At 35.7% G+C, this 25379-nt stretch overlaps 1 protein-coding gene across 2 annotated transcripts in view; it reads left to right on the top strand.

The window, feature by feature from the left end:
* Nucleotides 1–25379, top strand: part of LOC101894350 (piezo-type mechanosensitive ion channel component) — a 183448-nt gene that overhangs the window by 28244 nt on the left and 129825 nt on the right. For both annotated transcript variants that reach the window (XM_059123950.1, XM_059123949.1), the window contains exon 3: nt 11941–12003. The gene's annotated coding sequence lies outside the window, so the exon portion shown is untranslated. The remainder of the gene's footprint in view (nt 1–11940; nt 12004–25379) is intronic.

Here is a 25379-nt window from a genome sequence, read left to right as displayed (position 1 = left end):
ACTAGCCAGACAGTGAAACAGACGGACGGACATCGCTAGATCGACTCCAAATGTCCTGAAACGGATTTCGTCCAAAGAGATCTAGGGTCTAAAACCATTATTTCGACTTGGCACGTTTTGGCCGTAAATGATATATACGCTCTGTAGCCATATGGCTGAGGATATAAAAACCGTTCTCCGTTGGTACACGAAAATAATGTTTGTCATGAAAATGATCTTATTTTAACCGTGCTCTGCAGGTCCCTTAAAAATTGGTTTTTAGAAAAATCCGCGTCATGTAAGCCGCAGAAAAATAACTTGGTTCTATTGGTTCTTAAAAAAAATAGTTTGAAAAATGTACGCTTCGTTAATCGAATCCCCAATTTAGCCCTGCTAGTCCCACTTTAAAATCCTTAGAGAGTTCATTGAACCTCCCCCCTCGGACTGTAAACGGTATTAATTATTGTTAATTGCCATCATTTGTCCAGCATATCGTTCAATTAAGGATTGTTAGACGATAGTCATTTTTTATTAACGGAATTATTGCCGTCAGAGTGTCAAAGCGTTTCCATGCAATGGCAAGAAAAGCGAAGCATATGCGTATTTTCTTTTATGTGGCGGTTCATTGTTGGTTTTGTTATTGTTGCTGCTGCTGCTGTTGGTTGGCGGTGGTGTGACATGAGTGCAATGCTCAAAAGAAGGGGTCAGTCGTCAGTTTGTTCTTTTAGCTGGGGGGTTAAGTGGTGGTTTCTTTGAATGCGTTCGAAGGGAAGAGGGTGAAGTGGGTATTGCCTTAATAATGACCAGTTTAAATGGCATTGACATGGTAACGCCGCTCGATGTTATGCGGGTTAATGTCAGGCCACGGAAAAAATGCATCTGTCTTAGAAATGCAAAGTGGAAAAATAACCATTTGAGTTGCTGCTTGAGTAGCTCGAAATGAGCTGAGGGTCTCGAAAAGGGCTGAGTGATATAATAATTTTTAGTCTCAGCTTTTTTTTAAATTTTTATTTATTTATAAATTATATTTTTTGTTTAAAAAACTCTTCAATTACGGTTTGAAATGTAAATAATCAGCGATAACCTTCAAATGTTAGAATCAAACAAATAACAAAAAATAAAAAGTTATTTTTTTACACCCAACAAGTAATCGGAATCAAAGAAGAAGTTGAATAAAGGTTTATTTGTTTTGTTGTTGTATTGTTTTTCTTTTACTACTTCACCGAAATAGAGGTGAGAAACCACTTGAGCTGTGCCGTACTGGCGTTATGTGGTGTTTGCGTGCGGCAGTGCGGAGCTATTATTTAAATATTTACTCGGGCAAACAGAGTCTAATTTTGAGTCGTAACTACCAGTAGCCGGTGTTTGAGGGGCATAGAACAAACAAACAATTCGGTTGTGGGTAGTGGTTGTGAAGGTGTGATGTATGAACATTATGTTTGAAATAAATCCACTGGGTCAATGGAATTTTTTTTCGAAAATACAACAATCGAAATAATGAGTGTAGACCCTGGGTATCTTTGGTCCAACTCCGTTTCAGTACATTTGGAGTCGGTATAGGGGTGCCTCCCGAGGGAAGTCTCCAATATAGTTCAGAGGGAAGTCTCCTATATAGTTCGAACCGAATTTGCTGTAAATTGGGAATATGTGTTTCTAGTATATACAAAGAAATGTACATATAAGGTCCAGGTTTTGGTATAGGAGCTATATAAGTTTACCTGCAGATATTCGGCATTTTAATGATTTGTGTCACTGTTTTCACCGGAAATATATCAAATTTGGAATTTGAATACGACATCCTATGACAGAACATTTCCTGCACAGCCCAGCCCCCATATAACGTTACCTCCATATATTCGGAATTTTGGTGATTTTAATGGCATTATTCACCGAAATTGTATAAAAATTTCGTATTGTAAGTTCGTAATGGGTCGTCCTACAGCCAGTGACCGAAAATTGCCTATGTGACATCATTTACCCGAATTGTTTCAAATTTCGCATTTGAAGTTTGTAATATGCACACCAGTCTTTTACAAAAATTACTTATGCAAGTCCTGGTCTTCTTATAACCCCCATAAACGGTACCTTCCTATATTCGGAATTTTTATGATTTAACCGACAGTATTCACCGAAATTGTATCAAATTTCGTGTTTGATATTAGCAATGACAGAAAATTGCATATTCAGGTCCATGTCTTCGTAAAGCCCCCATATAAGGGTACCTCCATTTATTCGGACTTTTTATGATTTTAGCACATTATTCACCGGAATTGTTTTAAGTTTCGTAATTGCCTATTAAAAAAAATTCAAATACAGGCCTACATCCTCGCATAGGGCCCGATATAACGATGTTTTTATGAACATTTCCAAATTCCTTAAAAGTGGTAGAGGGTATTCAAAGTTCCGTCCGTCCGAACTTAGTTGTTTTGATACCCTCACCCATATGGCTACATAATTTGATACGGCCAAAACGTTCATCATAAAAATAAAGATTTTAGACCCTAGGTCTCTTTGAACCAAATCCGTTTCAGGACATTTGTCCTCCCTTTGTCGGGGGAGGTACCAGAAGGAGATAATGGGATGTGTGAAATATAAAATGAACCTGATGCTTATTTCGGATTTTATAAACGTTTTGGTTATTCAAAACTTTGACCCCTTGTGGGGGAGGTAACAGGAGGAATGGCCCGATCTCTACCTTTTTTAACAGATCATGTGTTGATAGAAAAATTCAGGTGTACCAAGTCTAAATCGAATCCGATGTTAATTTCTCGTTTTATGAGCTTAATGGATATTCAAAATTTCGACCTTTGGAGGGGAGGTACCAGAAGGAGTAGACCGATATATTCCATTCTAACACCAGATCTTGGGTTTATGAAAATATTGGGATGTGTGAAATTTTAAGACAATCGGATTCTTACATCACATTTTATAAGAATTATAACTATTCAAAATTTTTACCCTTTGTGTGGGAGGTACCGATGTTATCCATTTTTGCACCTGACCTAGAACTGACGCAAATAATAGGATTTGCAAAGTTGGAGCAAACCTGGATTATTGCTCCTCTTTCTGTGCAGAAAAAAATATTTTTTTCCTTTTTTGAAAATTTCGACCTTGTGTGGAGGAGTGGACCGATATATTCCATCTTAACACCAGACCTTGGGTTAATAAAAATATTGGAATGTGTGAAATTTGAAAACGGACAATATCGGTGTACTCCATCAAGTACCTCCCCCACAAAGGGTCAAATTTTGAATAATTACAACTCTCATAAAATGTGATGTAAGAGTCCGATTGTCTTCAAATTTCGCACATCCCCATATTTCTACTAACATAAGATCTCATTTTATTGTCAGATATAAGCTGAGGATATACAGAATCGGCCAAATCCTAAGCACCCCCTCAGTACTTTTTTTAAATCATAATTTTTTTAAGAAAACAAAATTTAAAACAATTTTTTTTTATTTTTTTATTTATTTATATCTTCATTATTGCAAAACAAGAACTATAGAAATTCAGAATTTATTTAAAAAAGTTAGAATTCAAAAACTATTTTAAGTCAAAATTATAAGCAGACTAAACTAAAGCAGCCCCCATTTTAAGGTGCAAAAACGATTGAAATCAAGATTTCGTTGCGAATCCTTTATTCTGGATGACACACGCACATCTTTTAGGCATAGAGTTTATTAAATTATTAATTATATCAGGTGATATGACTTCCCAGGCTATTTTTAGGTCTGTTAAGATAAATTCCGAATTTAACTAGCAAAGACACAAACCACGAATTTAACATAGAAAATAACAGCGCTCTGTTAACGTTAACAGAGCCAAACGAATATAGTTTTTTCCTTAAAAATATTAATTTATATTAATTTTTTTATTTAAAAAGGCAAAATAATAACCATATCTACACATCATAAATTATTGTTACAAAGACTGCAAGGTTACAACCATCCATTAACTTGTAACACAATCATATGTGGCAGGACATACTTTCAACCCACAACGCCTTCCAGGATCTTTCTTCCGGGTCAACATATATATCAATGGAAAGCTTATGAAGAGCACTATCCATTGACATCACAAAAAGTTTAGAATTTTCCGATAGTTTCCGAGGTATTTGGCCATTTCTGGTGAAATATTTTAAAAAATGTAATTCTATTGTAAACTGGGTATAAATGGAAAGTGAATCAAATAGAAATGTTATTAGAGAAAAATTAAAAAAAAAAAAAAAAAAAAAAAAAAAAAAAAATATATATATATATATATATATATATATATATATATATTTTTTTTTTTTTTTTTTTAATTTTTCTCTAATAACATTTCTATTTGATTCACTTTCCATTTATACCCAGTTTACAATAGAATTACATTTTTTAAAATATTTCACCAGAAATGGCCAAATACCTCGGAAACTATCGGAAAATTCTAAACTTTTTGTGATGTCAATGGATAGTGCTCTTCATAAGCTTTCCATTGATATATATGTTGACCCGGAAGAAAGATCCTGGAAAGCGTATTGGCTAATGGAATTATCCTGTTCAAAGGATTTCACCAGAAATGGTCAAATACCTCGGAAACTATCCAAAAATTCTAAACTTTTTATGATGTCAATGGATAGTGCTCTTCGTAAGCTTTCCATTGATATGTATGTTGACCCGGAAGAAGGATCCTGGAAAGCGTATTGGCTAATGGAATTATCCCGTTCAAAGGATTTCACCAGAAATGGTCAAATACCTCGGAAACTATCGGAAAATTCTAAACTTTTTATGATGTCAATGGATAGTGCTCTTTATAAGCTTTCCATTGATATATATGTTGACCCGGAAGAAAGATCCTGGAAGGCGTATTGGCCAATGGAATTATCCTGTTCAAAGGATTTCACCAGAAATGGTCAAATACCTCGGAAACTATCCAAAAATTCTAAACTTTTTATGATGTCAATGGATAGTGCTCTTCGTAAGCTTTCCATTGATATGTATGTTGACCCGGAAGAAGGATCCTGGAAAGCGTATTGGCTAATGGAATTATCCTGTTCAAAGGATTTCACCAGAAATGGTCAAATACCTCGGAAACTATCCAAAAATTCTAAACTTTTTATGATGTCAATGGATAGTGCTCTTCGTAAGCTTTCCATTGATATGTATGTTGACCCAGAAGAAGGATCCTGGAAAGCGTATTGGTTAATGGAATTATCCCGTTCAAAGGATTTCACCAGAAATGGTCAAATACCTCGGAAACTATCGGAAAATTCTAAACTTTTTATGATGTCAATGGATAGTGCTCTTTATAAGCTTTCCATTGATATATATGTTGACCCGGAAGAAAGATCCTGGAAGGCGTATTGGCCAATGGAATTATCCTGTTCAAAGGATTTCACCAGAAATGGTCAAATACCTCGGAAACTATCCAAAAATTCTAAACTTTTTATGATGTCAATGGATAGTGCTCTTCGTAAGCTTTCCATTGATATGTGTGTTGACCCAGAAGAAGGATCCTGGAAAGCGTATTGGTTAATGGAATTATCCCGTTCAAAGGATTTCACCAGAAATGGTCAAATACCTCGGAAACTATCGGAAAATTCTAAACTTTTTATGATGTCAATGGATAGTGCTCTTTATAAGCTTTCCATTGATATATATGTTGACCCGGAAGAAAGATCCTGGAAGGCGTTGTGGGTTGAAAGTATGTCCTGCCACATATGATTGTGTTACAAGTTAATGGATGGTTGTAACCTTGCAGTCTTTGTAACAATAATTTATGATGTGTAGATATGGTTATTATTTTGCCTTTTTATATAAAAAAATTAATATAAATTAATATTTTTAAGGAAAAAACTATATTCGTTTGGCTCTGTTAACGTTAACAGAGCGCTGTTATTTTCTATGTTAAATTCGTGGTTTGTGTCCTCGCTAGTTAAATTCGGAATTTATCTTAACAGACCTGCTATTTTTGCGGCTTCAAATAAATTTTCTTTGGTTTTGCAATATTCTCGGTTGATTTTTGAGTTAACGATCTCTCATAAGTTCTCGATTGGGTTAAGATCGGGGGACTGGGCAGACCAAGGGAGAAATTTTATCAAATTGTTCTGAAACCACTCTTTAACCACTTTTGACGTTTGTTTGGGGTCGTTATTTTGCTGGAATGTCTATTGTAGTAGCATCTTTTCTTCAGCATAAGGCAACATCACGTCTTTTAATATGTCACGAACCATAATTCCATCAATCTTATGAATTGGCCCAATCCCTCGCCCAGAGAAACAACCCCAAACCAGTGCCTTTGCAATATTTAGGATTCAACCTTTGCCCATTTGGTCTGCGTACATGCCTTATACCATCTGAATCCTTTAAATTAAACTTAGATTCGCCAGAAAACAGCACAGTCCTCCATTTTTGGACACTCCAGCTGAGATGGGCCTTTGCGAATTCAAGTCTGGCTTTTCTATTTTTTGACGATATGAAAGGTTTTTTTGCTGGTCGTCGACTGAATAATCCGGCCTCTACCGCCCATCTGCGAATCGTTCTTTCGCTAATTTTTAAATCTAAGCGGTTTCGTATGTGACTAGAAGATGCTGTAGGATCATTTTGGATTGTCCAGTCTGCAAAAACTTTTTAATTAGCCTAGAAATAATTGATCTTATTCTCATCAAATTACTGGACTTTGGTAATGTCCGCCACAATTTCATTTCCTTTCGAATCCGCAACAAAAATAGTTCAAAGTGAAAAGCGTTTATCGATTTCCCAGACTTTGAACTTTGTAAATCTTCCTCTTTGTCTTTGCCCAAATGCAACAATGCAATTGGGGTGGTGTTGTTGTTTTTGTTGTAGTTACGACTATTGTCGTAAAATTATTTTTAAGTTCTGTTCTGCTCTTTTTGTTTTTGTTGGATTTTTTTCTTGATTCATTATCAAACATTTGCTGCAAAATGTACAACGTTTTTATTTTTTTTGGCACCCAACAAATTGAGTGAGAAAATTTGTATTTGTTTGTAAGTCGTTGTGTGGCGGATTTTATTGAATAAAATGGCGCCGCGTCTCTGTTGTCACCCGTACACGCCTTGCAGTGGCCACAATGTATTTGAGAAGTGTTTTTTTTTTTTGCAAAAAAAAATAAAAATAAAGGCAGTCGCATTTTTTTTCTATAAATAGTAAAACGTCACATACCGACGAGAAGCGGCAGCAGCAGCAACAACCACCGACTGAGCCATCAACCACCCACCCAACCAGCCAGTCCGCCATCCATCCATCGACGTTAGATATTTGTTTACCCTAATCGCCGCCTAGAGGCAAACGACATGCAATGCTATCCATTGCCCCATTGTCGCAGCGGATTTTATAACCATGTTGACGCTACGCGTTTGCAGTTGTTATTGCTTTTGTTGTTGTTTTTGCCATTGCTTTTGTTGTTGTCAGTGACTAGAGCGTGTTGTTATTATTATCATCATCGCCATAGTCCATTCAACTAAGCGTTCTTTTTTTTATTAATGTTTATTTTTGTGTTTTTTTGTTTATAATTATTGCACAAAGAAAGCAAATTTACTCTAGGCTACAAACTTTGGTTTCTTTTTCTTTTGGAAGGGACCTTCCAATTTCAGGATGTATTTACAGGGTAAGATGAAAAATTAGACTTAGACAAGTTAAATAGTATCAGTATTAACGACAGATGTATACCCCAGCCTTGAGTTATGATTATTCAAACTGTTGACCCTTTATGGGGGACGGTTCTGCAGCATCGGATGCAGGGTGAGATGTAAAAAACTGCAGCCAACTTCAGATTGCTGTCATTTCTAAGCCACTCGTCCGACAGCCGTTAAAATTATTCCAGTGAAAGTGAAAGTACGAAAGCATTTTGGTGAGAATTTTCCCGAAAATAAGTTATTCGTGATGGAATTCAAGCGTGATAGTGTGATTTCTTTATATTTGGCTGGAAAACTACAAGTGGCTATCGTTAAACCACTCCAGCATTTAAATGTGAATAAATCTTTTGTGTCTCGTACCATCGCTCGTTATCGTGATACTGGTAGCGTAGCCCGACGTCAAGGAAGTGATGCCCGTGAAGATAAATTTTAAAATATAAATGCAAAGACACAAGTCACTTGTATTTTGTGTTGGTGCGCAAGGGGTTAATTGAAAAATATTTTTTTTTAATATTAATGATTTTTACCAGAATATTAATGATTTTTACCGAAACAAGCGTCGCAGAGGTCCAAAATGGCTCGTGAGCTTAACATATCGCAATATTCCATTCGGCAAATATTGAAAAATGAGCTCGGGGTGAAGCCATTTAAATTCCAAAAAGGGCAAGAACTTACACCGCAACAGAAAGAAAGACCAATATAATTTGGATTTAAAAAAAAAAAATATTTTTTTAAGGGACAACGGATCGTAGATTAAAAAAATATTTTCTTGAGGACCAACAGAAAGAGGATGTTTAAAAATATTTTTTGTGAACTTACAGAACATGGATTTTCTAATGCATAGAATGGTTACAAAATGAGGTTCCTCGCTTCATTTCCAGCGCACAATGGCCACCAAAATCTCCGAATACCAATCCGATTATTGTGTCTGGAGTATTTTGGAAAGCAAGGTTGGCACTAAAAATACCAAAGTGTCGATCACCTCAAGAAAGTGCTTCGCCGGGAATGGGCCAAAATTCCGCAGAGCAACATTCAGGCAGCGTGTGTTCATTGGCCATTTCAAGGCCATAATTCGTGCCAAAGGTGACCAATTCGAACAAATCTAAACTTATTCTAGAATTTGATGCTATTTCCGACATTTTTTGCTTTCATCCAATAAAACTAAAAAAATAAAATACTGGCATTTTACTGTTTTCTATAGAAGATATTTTGTAAGGATAATTTGCTTCCAGGACCTTCGAATTTTAGGACTTTATAATTCACCATCCGATTGGCTTTCTTTGTCTTCTTTATTATTCAACAATAACTAATATGATGTATACAAAATAAAATAAACACATTAACATTTTGTTCGAACCGAATAGGGTGGCAATTCCACCCTAACCCCTCTAGGACCGGCCATACTCCAAAAAAAATCCCAAGGAAAAAAGAGTGAGCGACCATGTTGAAAAAGTAATATATTAAATGTATTTTTTGTACAAATGCCAAGTCAAGTGAAAAGCATGTAAGCAGGACGACCAGAGGCAAGCTGTCGAGTTATATTTCATGGCTTAAAAAAATACAAATTGTTTATGTATGTGAAAGCCTTTGTTTTGTAGCGAAGCAAACGAAGTAAACCCTTGAAGGAAAAACAAAACACACAATACCCTTTCCCTGTGTAATCTATGTAATATTGCTAGGTTGACTGCATCAATTTAAATTTTGAGGTTATGTGAAGGTACACATGGAATGCCTATGGCTAGTACTTTTCGACTTGTAAAAAATCTGGTAGACCTTAATTTTTTTTTAAGGATCCACATTAGACCTCAAGAATAAAAGCAGCTTTGTTCGGCCGGGCAGAACATTTAATATTCTCCATTATTTGGAAGGAACATTTCCAATATCTGGTGTTACAATTATATGGTGTAACAGTTATGCACGAAAACGTGGATCTTTAAAGTCAATAATCTACCAGAGAACCACAAGTTTCAAATAATTCTGCTCAAAAATCTAGATATAATCATCAAAATACTAAATATAGGGAGTTAACGTTGTATAAGAGCTCTACGAAAACGTGGACCCATATAGCCGATTATCTGCCAGAGAAAGCGTCATAGGTGGTAGTACCCTTTGCAAACTGCAAATTCTGAAATGAAATAATTTTGGTGAAAGGTGTGGTAAAAATCATCTGCCAAATAAGGTTCTGCTGCAAACATCAAGTTTGAAATTCCGAATATTTGCAGGTAACGTTATATATACCAAAACCTGGATCAATACAAGGATTTTCCCTACATACTTGAATACATGCTCACAATTGACAGCAAATTCGGTATGTGACTATAACACCCGAAAAAAGCTTAAATCTAGAGGTAATGTTATATGGGGCCTTTACCAAAAGTGTGGACCTTTATAGCCCATTTTCAATACCAAAAGTCCTGAACACATAAGTCTCTTTTGAGTCTATTTTCTTTCTGTTGCGGTGTAAGTTCTATAACTTTTTGGAACTTCAATGGCTTTACCCCGAGCTCATTTTTCAATATTTGCCTAATAACTTTTTTGCTGGAAGATTCTCACCAAAATGCTTTTGTACGCTTGTAAAGAATATTATGAGCTGTCACTAGAATAATTTTAACAGCTATCGGACGAGTAGCTTTGAATGACAGCAGTCTGAAGTTGGTTGCAGTTTTTTCACCTCACCCTGTATAGTACGTTATGTATCATTTTAGTATGAATTTCCAAAAACCCAGCCCCTTATCACACTCCTACGCAACAAGGCTGGCTCTCTTGCGAAATTTCAAAATTTTAAATTTCTAGTTTCAGTCATTTCGTCTGGGAGTTGATACTCGGTCAGTTATTTCATTACTCTTTTATATATTCTTCATCACAATATTTTTTTTTAGCCCAAAGCCTGGCGTTAAGATGGGATATATCGGTCTTTCTTTCAAGTATCTCACCACAAAGGGTAAAAAATTTGAAAGCCATAAAACGCGAAAATAACGTCTGATTCCATTCAGGCTTGGCATGTTATAAAGATGGTAAATATCGGCCGATTTCTTCTGGTAACTTCCACAGAGGGTCAACATTTTGATCAACTAAAACCAGCATAACATCATAAATATGCATCCGGCTCTCTTCTTATTACACACGTCACAAAATTTTTATTAGCCCAAGGCCTGGTGTGAAGATGGGTTATATCGGTCTACTCCTTCAAGTACCTCCCCCACAAAGAGTCAAAGTGTTGAGTATTCATGAGGCTCGAAAAAACGCGAAATTAACATCCGAATCCATGTAGACTTGGTACATCTCAATATTTTAAACAACGCAAGATCGGTTATAAATATGGTAGTGATCGGATCACTCCTTCAGGTACCTTCCCCGCAAAGAGTAAAAATTTTGAATAACTAAAACGATTATAACTTCCGAAATAAGCATCCGGTTCTCTTCAAATTACATGCATCGCAATATTTGTATTAACCCAAGGCCTGGTGTGAATATGGAATATATCGGACCATTTCTTCTGGTACCTTCCCCACAAAGGTTCAAAATTTTGAATAACCAAAACGGACATAAAATCAGTAATAAGTATCCGGCTCTCTTCAAATTACACACGTCACAATATTTTTATTATTGGAACTCCCCCCAGAAGGGTTAACATTTTGAATATTCATAAAGCTCATAAAACGTGAAAATAACATCCGATTCCATTCAGAGTTGGCACATCTCAATATTTTCATCAACGCAAGATCTGTTTCCACTTTCTATTGGTACTTCTAAAAAAAATTGCCGTATTAGTCCTTAAATTGTATTTTATTTCCTTCCGCCGGTAGTATTATCGCATGGTCGACCATGTCAGCTGTATTGACCCTTTTTTGCTCTCAAAATATTTTGAAACTTTCAGTAACAAAATGTAAACAAAAGCCCCTACCATATCAACTGTTCTTGTTGTTATTGGTTTTTCGTTTTTTTTTTCTCTCTTTTCCTTACTTTATCGTTCTTTGTTACAACCTTGAAATACATTATTTGGCATTTAGTGTCGGACAGGCAGGCTGGCAGGCGTTCAGGCCGACAGGCTGTTGGTATTTTATTGCTTTTAATTTTGTTTTCGTTTATTTTTTGTAAATAAAACAACAACAATAACAACAGTTTTCTTTGTTGTTAAAAAATGTCCGTTGTTTTTGTTGTCTTGCTTTAAATCCCTTAAGGATATGCAACAATTTTGTAGAGGATTTAATGTTGTGACCCTAACTGTGTAGTCTGTGAAATTGTAAAACATATGTGCACCTGAAAGTATGAAACAATATTTTTAATGGCATTTCTCTCTCTCTTTTTTTTGATTTTCTTTACAGATTGTGCAATACTTTGTTAAGGGAATAGGAAGTGGAAGAAGCATCGAGTGCATGCGGAAAAAGGTAAGATTCGACATGGAGATTACTTTTGTATTTATTTTTAAGTAATTGGATGCTGTTGGTTATATATACTCGTATTTGTATGGGGTTAGTAGGGGACCAAAATTTTGTAATTTTAATTGGAAGTAATAAATTTTGAAAAGAATTAATTTTGGGAAAAAATCCCCGCTTTGCTCGTCCTTTGATAAAAATATTTTGGAAAAATCCACTCTTGGTTCATCCTTTGAAAAAATATTTCTAAAAAATCCCCGCTGGAATGGCCAACTTAATATACCCATACTATGGTGGAGGGTATACAAATCCACCCTGTATTGAAGCTTGAAAATATTTTTATTTATTTTTAAGTAATAGGATGCTGTTGATTATATATACTTGTATTTGTATGAAGCAGTAGGCGACCGAAATTTTGTAATTTTAATTGGAAGTAATAAATTATGAAGAGAATTCATTTTTGGAGAGTAGAACTATCAATCGAAGGGTATGCATTTATTAAAACAATTGCTAGAAAACCCCTAATTATACAGGGCGAGATAAAAAAAACGACAACAAATTCGAACGTTATAATTTTTAAAATTTTTCGACACTTTGGTATTTTTTAGTGCCAACCTTGGTTTCCAAAAAAATACTCCAGACACAATAGTCCAACGGATTGGTATCCGGAGATTTTAGTGGCCATTGTGCACTGGAAATGAAGCGAGGAACCTCATTTTGTAATTTTGACCGATGTCTGCGGCCAAAATGTTTGCGTGCCCAAGGCTTTAATACACCCTCCAGAACATTTTTAATACACCCTCCAGAACATGTTTTCTCATCGGAAAAAAACAAATTCGGCAGATCACCACTTTCGGCCAAGCGAAGCAACTCTTTAGCTCTTTTCAGTCTATTTTCTTTCTGTTGCCGTGTAAGTTCTTGCACTTTTCGGAATTTCAAAGGCTTTACCCCGAACTCATTTTTCAATATTTGCCGAATGGAATATTGCAATATATTCAGCTCACGAGCCATTTTTCGGGCACTGCGACGCGGGTTTCGATCAAGTCTCTTCTATACTTTTCTAACCATTTCTGCTGATGAATATACCCATCAGGATATTTTCGCGATAATATTCGGCATTTATTCTGGTGCCACGGTCGATAAACACGAGCGGAGAGCGACCATCGGCTGTTATGGCGGCCCACACCATCACCATGGCCGGCGCTTGAGTTCTGGTGGCCAACCGAAGGTGCACATTTTCAGCTGACCTCTTCGGCAAGTAAACAGATCATTTTGTTTGTTTACAAACTGCTGGACAACGAATGTTTTTTCATCGAAGAAAACCAAATTCGGCAGTTCACCACTTTCGGCCAAGCGAAGCAACTCTTTAGCTCTTTTGAGTCTATTTTCTTTCTGTTGCGGTGTAAGTTCTTGCACTTTTTGGAATTTCAATGGCTTTACCCCGAGCTCATTTTTCAATATTTGCCGAATGGAATATTGCGATATTCCGATCGATCAATTCGCTTTTCTTACTTTTCGAACCATTTCTGCTGATGTTGCTGTTTTCTTCCGTCCACTTCCTTGACGTCGGGCTACGCTACCAGTATCACGATAACGAGCGATTGTACGATACACAAAAGTTTTATTCACATTTAAATGCTGGAGTGCTCTAACGATAGCCACTTGTGGTTTTCCAGCCAAATCACACTATCACCCTTAAATTCCATCACTAAAAACTTTTTTTTTTTCCGGAAACTTCTCAGCAAAATGCTTTGGTACGCTTGTAAACAATATAATGAGCTGTCTCTGGAATAATTTTTACAGCTGTCGGACGAGTGGTTTAGAAATGACAGCAGTCTGGAGTTGGTTTCAGTTTTTTCATCTCACCCGTTATGCTCTTCCTCTGGGGTTTCCTAAAATCCATAGAATTTTATATTTCCTGATTATCCTACCTTTGCAGAATTTCATTACCAAGTTTTTGTCATTTCTCCTTCATCTAATTTTAATGAAATGCAAATTTGTTTTAAATTTAAACACTAGACCTAAGAGTGATTGTCAATTAAGTTGTTAAGATAATACCTAACCTCAAAACACTTGGTAATGAAATGAATGAAATTCCCAAATCCCCCTGGTGGTGGCAAGACTTGTGGGGAATTTAAATTAAACATGACAATTTGCTGCCATGTGTTTTTTTTTTGGTTCTTCTCCGTGTGTCTTAATTCGTTTCACAAATTAATTTGACTTTGGGGAAATGCAAAAATTGACATTTAAAATTTAAGCTAACTTCAATTTTCTCAAAAAGTTTCAGAGATAAGCCACAACACAACAGGGCAGGTGAGAACTTAAGTGTTTAAAGTTTTGCGAACTTTTTTTTTGGGGGGTAGGAAAAGAGGTGCTCATGGTTGGCGACCGTTTTGCAATGGAAAATCCATTTAAATGTAATTGTTTTTTAACACAACTCCCAAAAGTAGGCTACATATTTGTTTTAGCCCAATAACCCTGAAAATATGTGAAGTGAGTAGGGGTAAATACAGAGTAAAATTAGGGCTGCCATTATTCATTTGCTAATCATGAATCAGAAATAGTAAAATATATTTAAAGCCATTGACTTAGCCTGGTTGGACCCGGCCCCCTCTGGTAATGATACCCTCAGCCATATAGATTTTTTTATAGTCCTATAAAGCGTTGAATTTTTATACCTCCAGCCATATAGCTAGAGAAGGTAGGGTGTGTATCATTTAATACGGCCAAAACGAGCCTTATCGAAATAACGGTTTTAGACCCTAGGTATCTTTGGCCCAAATCCGTTTCAGGACATTTGGATTCGATCTAAACTCTGTCCGTCTGCCCGTCTGTTTGTCTGTCTGACGGGTGAGCACGATAACCCTCGGAGGGAGTAACCGATTTGGTCCAAACTAGGTACAACGTAATATTTTTGTTAAACTTAGATCGATTTCGGAGATGGACAATATTGATCTACTCCTTCTGGTACCTCCCCCACAAAAGGCCCCACAAAATTTTCAAAAAATGTATTATCTGCACAGAAAGAGAAGCGATAATCAGATTTTGCTTCAACTTGCAAATCCTAATTTTTGCATCAGTTTTAGGTCAGGTGCAAAAAGGGCATAATATCGGTCCACTTTCCCAAAACTTAGATCGAGTTCGGAGTCGAAATTTTCAATAAATATCTTTTCGGCACAGAAAGAGAAACGATAATCCGATATTGCTCCAACTTTGCAAATCCGAATATTTACGTCAGTGCTAGGTCAGGACCATATTGACCCACTCTATTAAGTACCTCCCCACAAAGGGGCAAAATTTTGATTTCAAAATTCAAATTTCACACATCCCAATAATTTTATTAACCCAAGGTCTAGTGTTAAGATGAAATATATCGGTCCATTCTTTTTGATACCTCCCCCACAATGGGTCAAAATTTTGAATAACCAAAAGGATCATAAAATCCGAAATAAGCATCCATTTCTCTTCAAATTACACACATCACAATATTTTTATTAACCCAAGCGTTGGTGTGAAAATGAAATACATCGGTCCACTTCTTCTGGTTCCTCCCCTACAAAGGGTAAAAATTTTGAATATCCATGAAGCTCATAAAACGCGAAATAAAAAAATAACATCCGATTCCATTCAGACTTGGTACATCTCAATATTTCCATCAACACAAGATCTGTTATAAAGATGGTAATGATCGGAACATTTCTTTTGGTACCTCCACCACAAAGGGTCAAAGTTTTGAATAACCAAAACGATAATAAAGTCCGAAATAGGGGTTATTGTTCCACTTCTTATGATACCTCCCTCACGAAAGGGTAAACAATGATTCTCCTAAAACGCGAAATGAACATCCTATTTCTCTAGAACTGGGCACATCGCAATTGTTCTATCAACACAAGATCAGGTGTGAAAATGATAGATACAGATCTACTCCTTCCGGTACCTCCCCCACAGCGGAAAACATTTTTGAATAATCAAAACGTTCATAGAATGCGAATTAAGCATCCGAATATTTGTACTAACGTCACATCTGGTGTGAAGATGATAGATATCGATCCACCCGTTCTGGTAACTCCGCCCCACAAAGGATCACATTTTTCAATATTTATATCTCTCATAACTTGCGAAACAATTCAGCGATTCTTTTCAAATTTGGTATATCTAAATATCCGCCAAAACACCTTACAGAACTGACAATGCATCTCACCACAATGCTATTAACCTACTTCATTTATTTTGGATGCTAGCGTGATTTCCACGGAGGGACGTGCCATAGAATCCTATGCTGAACAAAATTGTGGGAATGGCAAACTTAATATATCCATACTATGGTGTAGGGTACATGAATCCACTCTCCATTGAAGCTTGAAAATATTTTTAAAGAATTACCTTTTAGTTTGTCCTTTAAAAAATATTTTTAAAAAATCCAGGCTAAGTTCGTTCTTTGAAAAAAAATATTTTTACAACATCCACGCACAGTGCGTCCTTCGAAAATAGTAATTCGTTTTTTTTTTGCAAAAAATATTTTTACAAAGTCTACGCTTAGTTAGTTCTTTGAAAAAAATATTTTTACAAAATCTACGCTATTTTTAAAAATCCACGTCCTTTAAAAAAAATAATTGTAAAAAATACAATCCTTATTCGTCCTTTGAAAAAATATTTTTAAAAATCCACGTCCTTTGAAAAAAATAATTTTAAAAAATACAATCCTTATTCGTCCTTTGAATAAATATTTTTAAAAATCCACGCTCAGTTCGTTCTTTGAAAAAAATATTTTTACAAAATCCAACCTTTGTTCATCCTTTGAAAAAATATTTTTAAAAAATCCACGCTTAGTTCGGGCTTTGAAAAAATATTTTTAAAAATCCACCCTTAGTTCGTAGTTTGAAAAATAAAAAACACACATGTAATTAGCACTTCTGAATTTTTTTAAGTCTACGTTTGGTACTTTGATCCTTTTCTAACTTCTCTTGAAAATTTAAAAAAAGTCGTTAGCCTGTTTTTTGAAAAAAAATATATATATTTTTAATAAAATCCTCGCTAAGTTGATCTCTATGAAATATTTCTTAAAAAATCTAGTTTTTCACTATTTTGTTTTTTGATCCTCTGAAAATATTCAAAAAAGTCTATGCTTCTTGGTCCTTTGGAGCTTGAAAAAGTACTTTTTTAATTCACTGATGGTCATCTACAAACATTTTGGCCGCAGACCTTGTACATTTCAACAAAACTCAACCATCGTACTCAGCACTCGCCAACCAAGATTGATTACAAAATGAGGTTCCTCGCTTCATTTCCAGCGCACAATGGCCACCAAAATCTCCGGATACCAATCCGTTGGACTATTATGTCTGGAGTATTTTGGAAAGCAAGTTTGGCTCTAAAAAATACCAAAGTGTCGATCACCTCAAGCAAGCTCTTCGCCGAGAATGGGCCAAAATACCGCATGACAACATTCGGGCAGCGTGTGACATGATATTCATGCCTGAAAAATATATATTTAAAAAATTCACTTTTTGTTTTTGATCCTCTGAAAATATTAAAAGACGTTGTGCTCCTTGGTCCCTTGGTGAAAAAGTATTATTAAATTCGCGCTTCTTTTGGTCCCCATTCTCTGATGGTCATCTATGCAGAATGTCTTTAAGATTTTTCTTTGTATATATACAAATCATTTAAAACCCCTTTCCTCTATATAATATACCTTCTAAGGGTCTTCATTGTCATACTTACCTTTATCTCATTTTGCACACATTTCCGATCGATTCAGGTCCCACTCACACACAATTTGATACAGTTTTCACTGTCAAACCACCATTGCCTTAGTTTGTTATTGATTTTATCTATCAAGTGCCCCCCCCCCTTACTTTCGCTTCGTTATCTGCCACCATGACAATCAGTTATACACTTGCGGTTGTTGTTGTTTTTATTATCTCAATCGCTCAAACCGGAGGCATAGTCATCATCGAAGCTGATAGGCCATAAAGAAAAAAAAAAAAAAAAAAAACTCAATATTGAATTGTATTTGTCATAAAATCATATTCTAATTGATGTTGTCAATTTGTAAACCAATAAATTAGATTACAATCATTGAGTGTGCGGGACTGAGAAGCCGAAGGGTAGCGAAAAATCAAATATAAATTGATTATTTATATATTATACTTGATTGATAGCGACATCTATCTAGAGATAAAGGGTTAGTTGTTTGGATAGCAGATGTTTTGTTTGGGGATTAGTGGAGAAATTGGAAAATAATATTTTTAAAAAGATAATTTCTTTTTTTTTCAGAGTACCAAAAGTGGATTTTTAAAATATTTTACAAAAGACCAAAAAATATTTTTTTAGGACAATTTATTTTAGTATTTCTTTCAAAGCTGTGATTTATTCTAAAAATACTTTTCAAAGACTTATTGGAAGTGAAGAAATTGGAAAATAGTATTTTAAAAATATTTATTTTTTTCAGAGAACCACAAGTGCATGGATTTTTAAAATACTTTTAAAAAGACCATCAAATATCTTTGAAGGACACATTCAATTGTAGGACTAGTATAGCTTGCATTTTTAATAAAATATATACTTTTAAGATAATAGAGCGTTGAATATTTTTCATTCGTGGCTTATTTTAGAAATATTTAAAAATGTATTGGTCGTGGAGAAATTGGAAAGAAGCAATTTTATACCCTCAGCCATATGACTAGAGAGGGTATATATCACATGACACGGCGCAAAGACTAGCCTCATCGAAATAATGGTTTTAAACACTAGGTCTCTTTGGACCAAATCCATTTCAGGACATTTGGAGTCGATCTAGCGATTTCCGTCCGTCTGTTTGACTGGCTGGCACGATAACTCTCGAAGGTAGTATCCGATTTGGTCCAAACTTGGTACATCGTAATATTATTATCAAACTTTGATCGAGTTCAGAGAATCGTAAAATCGGGCCACACCTTCTGGCACCTCTCCCAAAAAAGTTGAAATTTTCAAAATAAAAAAATATATTTTACTGCACAGAAAAAAAAGGATAATCCTATTTTGTTTCAAGTTTGCAAATTCTAATTTTTTGTCGGTCTACTCCGTCTAGTACCTCTCCCACAAAGGGTCACTAATTTGAATATCCATGAAGCTCATAAAACACGAAATTAACATCCGATTCCATTTAGACTTGGCACATCTGAATATTTCTATCAACACAGGATATTTTATAAATACGGTAGAGATAGGACCATTCCTTTTGGTAGCCACCCCCCAAAGTTCAACGTTTCGAATAGCCAAAACGTTTATAAAATCCGAAATAAGCATCAGGTTTTCTTCAAATATCACACATACAAACATTTTTGTTAACACAAGATCTGTTGTGAAGATGATATATATCTGCGAAACCCTTCTGGTACCTCACCCACAAAGGGTCACAATTTTCAATTCTTTTATCTGTCATGCCTTGTGAAACAATTCAGAGATTCTTTACAACTTGATATATCCAATTATTTCTCTCAACCAGAAACCTGAGATGAATATGGAATTTATGATATCCCATAAATCGGATATAAATGTTCGAAAGCAGAAACTTTTGGAAATAGCATCAAATTTTAGAATATGTTTAGATATGTTCGAATTGGTCACCTTTGGCACGAATTATGGCCTTCAAACGGCCAATGAAACCTTGAGGTGATCGACCCTTTGGTATTTTTTTAGTGCCAACCTTGCTTTCCAAAATACTCTAGACACAATAGTCCAACGGATTGGAATCCGAAGATTTTGGTGGCATTGTGCGCTGCAAATGAAGCGAGGAACCTCATTTTGTAACCGTTTTTAGGTGGCGCGTGCTGAGGACGATGTTGCTGAGTCTTTTTGTCTGCGGCCAAAATGTTTGTGTGTCCAAGGCTTTAATACACTCTCCAGATACTCCAGACACAATAGTCCAGAGGATTGGTATCCGTAGATTTTGGTGGCCATTGTGCGCTGGATATGAAGCGAGGAACCTCATTTTGTAACCATTCTTGGGTGGCGCGTGCTGAGTCCTGTTGGATTGTCCAAGGTCTGCGGCCATAATGTTTGCGTGCCCAAGGCTTTAATACATCCTCCAGAATATTTTCGCGATAATATTCGGCATTTATTCTGATGCCACGGTCCATTAATTCGCGCGGCGAGCGACCATCGGCTGTTATGGCGGCCCATATCATCACCATGGCCGGCCGGCGCTTGAGTTCTGGTGGCCAACCGGAGGTGCACATTTTCAGCTGACCTCTTTGGCAAGTAAACACGATCATTTTGTTTGTTCACAAACATAATTTTTTCAATATTTGCCGAATGGCATATTGCGATATGTTCAGCTCGCGAGCCCACTGCGACGCGGGTTTGGGTCAAGTCGCTTCTTTACTTTTCGAACGATTTCTGCTGATGTTGCTGTATTCTTCCGAATGGAATAATTTTAACAGCTGTCGGACGAGTGACTTAGAAACGACAGCAGTCTGAAGTTGCTTGCAGTTTTTTCATCTTACCCTGTACATCTGTCGGCTAAGCCAACTGATACTTTTTAACTTGATTTTTTTCCAAAGGCAATTTGGACGTGCACTTTTTAAGCTAAATATTTATTAGGGACCCAAGAGCGTGAATTTTAACCTCAAGGGTTGTAGATTTGTAAGAATATATATATACAATAGGACGTGGATTTTTTCTTGAATTTATTTAACGACTATAGGTCTTGGATAATTTTATTATTAAATGTTTAAAGAAATAAATTTTCAGACTGTTTTTTCCATCTTCCCTACCATACGAAAATTTACGGGTGTGAAATTGTGCAATGAAAATTAAAAATTTATTTTACATATCACCCTTCGAAAAAATATTGTTATTACATCATTGATGGCGTATTTATTAACCAGCCCATTCACAAATGCCCACATTTACACATATTTGAATATCCGAGATTTAACCAATACGCTGCGATATGAAATGAAACGTTCTCGTAGTACGAATTAAAAATGGGGGTTCCATATGAAATGGACGCGGCAGCGCGCTCACTTCAAAATAAAAATTCCATTTCCAGCCCATTTACAATCAATTCAATGGTCGTTCAGCTTCACAACATTTCCGAAAGGCAAATCATAACGGACCGGGTTAGTTAGTCAGTCAGTCAGTCAGAATTTCAAAAACAAACAAGTGTGTCGTTCATTTTTACCCCATTTATCCCTCCCTTGGGTATATTGTCCACCACATGGTCATCAGTAACATGAACATAATTATCATCATCTGCCACAGCATCATCAACATCATCATTATTTCCATCATTCGCTGGGTCGTATCATGCACGTCTGCTGTCCAAACATGGCCATTACATTGATAATATCCGATTAAATAATACCAGAAGCAGCTACGCCACGGCGCTGTCGACAGGCAAATACACACGAGAATGGCAACAACAAAAACCAATAACTGGGTCCACTCCGAGCGGGTCGTTGCAGTTGCAAATGTGCAGTGGCAATCTAGAATTCATTTCAGTGATTATTTCCAAGATTTATGATATGAGATTGCAATGATCTGTAATGCGAAAAAGGAGGAGAATGAGAAAAAACAAAAAAAAAAACAAATGAGAAAATAATTATGCATGTCATTCATGTATGAAATGTTCTCTTCAAAAAATGTCTGTTCTGCTCTAAAAAAAAATGATTCGATTTTTTTATAGATTTCAATCGGTAATTTTATTCAAAATAAAGGAATTTCGTTGTTTAAATAAAATGTGTATTTTTTAAAATGATGTGTATGGCTGGAAATAATTTATTTTTCGCTTGCAAACGATGTTGAATCAAACGGCATGTCAGTATCATGTCATGTCAAACATGTCATGTGTGTCATACACATATATTCTAGCAAAAGGACAAGAATATTTAGGTTCAAATATTCAAAACTTTGTTACGTCTTTTGCCTGCAACTAAAGCCTGTAAATTTGACACATTTCCTTTTTCTTGACATCTAGTACCATGTCATGGGAACAGTAAAACTTTTGGAACCATGACTTGATTTAATTTCTTTTAGAGATTCCATTCATTTCGGGTTAGTTGAAAAGTATTCAATTAAACATTTACTACAGATGAGTAGAGTGTCACATAAGGCATGGTATGACATGGCATGACATCAAACAATTGGACAGATGTTATGCATTGTAATTTTGGATAATTCGAAAATATAGAGGTTCACCCGATTTTCGATTTATAGATGTTTCAACCGTATGTTTACGGGCTTACTTAAGTATTTTGGTGAGAATTTTCAAAAAAAAAAAGTTTATATTTTGATGATCTTATGTCTATAAACAAGTAAAAAGCAGTAATTCGGCCGGGCCGAACATTGAACTTTTGAAAAATTGTATATTTGCCGATGGAGAAAGTAAAAAAGTGTCACATAAGGCATGGTATGACATGTTATGACATCAAACAATTGGACAGATGTTATGCATTGTTATTCTGCATAATTCGAAAATATAGAGGTTCAACCGATTTTCGATTTATAGATGTTTCAGCTGCATTTTCTTCAAAGGTAGAATGCATCCTTTCAAAAAATACTTGATATTTCTCCGTAGATGGGAATAGCCATCAAGTAAACCTAGCACATACAGGGAGAGATGAAAAAAAAACGGCAACCAACTTCAGACTGCTGTCATTTCAAAGCCACTCGTCCGACAGCTGTTAAAAATATTCCAGTGATAGCTCATTATATTGTTTACAGGCGTACAAAAGCATTTTGGTGAGTATTTTCCAAAAAAAATGTTATTCCTGATGCCATTCAAGCGCGATAGTGTGGTTTCTTTATATTTGGGTGGAAAACCACAAGTGGCTATCGTTAGAGCACTCCAGCATTTAAATGTGAATAGATCTTTTGTGTCTCGTACCAACGCTCGTTACCCTAATACTGGTAGCGTAGCCTGAATCAAGGAAGTGGACGGAATAAAACAGCAACATCAGCAGAAATGGTGGAAAAAGTAAAGAAGCGAAGAAAACCGCGTCGCAGTGGCCGAAAAGTGGCTCGTGAGCTGAACATATCTTAATATTCCACTTGGCAAATATTGAAAAATGAGCTCGGGGTAAAGCCATTGAAATTCCAAAAAGTGCAATAACTTACACCGCAACAGAAAGAAAATAGACTGAAAAGAGCTAAAGAGTTGCTTCGCTTGGCCGAAAGTGGTGGACAGCCGAATTTGGTTTTCTCCGATGAGAAAACATTCGTTGTCCAGCAGTTTGTAAACAAACAAAATGATTGTGTTTACTTGCCAAAGAGGTCAGCTGAAAAGGTACACCTTCGATTGGCCGGCCACCAGAACTCAAGCGCCGACCATGGTGATGGTGTGGGCCGCCATAACAGCCGATGGTCGCTCTTCGCTCGTATTAATCGACCGTGGCATCAGAATAAATGCCGAATATTATAGCGAAAATATTGTGGTGGGTGTTTTAAAGCCTTGGGCACGCAAACATTTTGGCCGCAGACCTTGGACATTCCAACAGGACTCAGCACTCGCCACCCAAGAATTGTTACAAAATGAGGTTCCTCGCTTCATATCCAGCGCACAATGGCCACCAAAATCTCCGGATACTAATCTTCTGGACTATTGTGTCTGGAGTATCTGGAGAGTGTATTAAAGCCTTGGGCACGTAAACATTTTGGCCGCAGACAAAAGGACTCATCGCCATCAGCACGCGCCACCCAAAAATGGTTACAAAATGAGGTTCCTCGCTTCATTTCCAGCTCACAATGGCCACCAAAATCTCCGGATACCAATTCGTTGGACTATTGTGTCTGGAGTATTTTGGAAAGCAAGGTTGGCACTAAATAATACCAATGTGTCGATCACTTCAAGCAAGCGCTTCACCGGGAATGGGCTAAAATATCGCAGAGCAACATTCGGGCAGCGTGTGACGGTTTCATTGGCTGTTTGAAGGCCCTAATTCGTGCCAAAGGTTACCAATTCGAACAAATCTAAACTTATTCTAAAATTTGATGCTATTTCCGACATTTTTTGCTTCCATTCAATGAAATTTAAAAAAAATGTAAAAATTATGGCGTTTGACTTTCTTGCAGTTTTTTTCTCACCCTGTATTTATTGGCATTTTAAAGGTCTAGCCACATTATGCAACTAAATGGGGCAGCACGTAGTACTCCGGATTCATAATTTTTTTTAGAATGTAATCTTACAAAAATGTTAAATATATCTATAAGTTTTAATCACCAAAATTCAAATATCTAGAGATTTCGATGGACTATTATTTAAGGAAATTTAATTCCATTTTTATTATTTTTTTAAATAGGAATTTTGCAACTTGTTTCAGAGACGACGAAAGCGTGAATCGGATTTAAAAATGGTGATGTTTTCGCACGTAATTTATACATTTATCATTTTTCCCAAAATCAAAACTTTCAACAACAGTTGTTGGAATTTTCATCATACCAATAAGTTTCGGTAAATTTGGAAATACCTTTGATGTGCTCAAAAATATTGAACTGGCATAATAATTTTTAATGTTGCTTTTTTCAAAAAAAATGTATTTCTTCTTTGAATTTAAAAAATTTTTTAACACCTGATTTATTATTTTTTATATTTTGTTTATTTTACGAACTTCCTATAAATTCTGACATTATTATTTTTTAACTTCGAGGCTAGGGTCATTAATAAATTTATTTCAGACCAAAAATTGTACACTTAAATGTTTATTATTGAAGCAAAATGGGATGTTTGTTTATTGAAAGGAAATGTAGGAATTTGTTTTTAAAAAAATTGGAATAAGAAAAATATTTTTCCATGTATTAGATTTGTGTCAATTATTGATTGACAGAGACGAAAAGCCACCCTGTTTTCGATCCCTTAAGTCTTTTTATTAGAATTTCTAAAAATGTTCTGTAATTTGTAAGGCATCATATTCTGATTCATAAAAAAACTTCCAACCTTCACATTGTCTCAATTTAGTTTCGGAACTGCACTACACTTTGAACTTTTAAAATTCTCCCAATTTTTTGGTATTTTATGGCAACTGGTTATTCCGTTTTTTTTTGTATTTGTTTTTGTTGCAACAATAAAAAAACATTTTGTATAAATCAAATGCGATTTCCTGTAGATGATTCAGTGGTGGCTACGAGCAAAGTTTTATGCGACCAGTGCCCATCGTTCTACTGAGATTTGTATCTGGGTATGTGTCTGTGCGTGTGTGTCTGTATCCAAAATTGCTTCTAATGGCAATCAGACAATTGTTTTTGCGCAAAACAATTTATAACTTTGGATATTTATCTCTCACTCAGAGTTTTGTTTGCTTTGCTGAAAATCTTAATAGAAAAAATTATGGTGGAATTTTTGAGTAATTAAAATGTTTTCCATAGCGTTATTTTTTCGAAAAAGAAAAATGGGATTGAAAAATAAATTT

The sequence above is a fragment of the Musca domestica genome, unplaced genomic scaffold (assembly GCF_030504385.1).
Source record: "Musca domestica strain aabys unplaced genomic scaffold, Musca_domestica.polishedcontigs.V.1.1 26, whole genome shotgun sequence".
Lineage (NCBI taxonomy): Eukaryota > Metazoa > Arthropoda > Insecta > Diptera > Muscidae > Musca > Musca domestica.
Note: the sequence above shows the minus strand (reverse complement) of the source record. Positions and strands in the feature narration are given on the sequence as shown.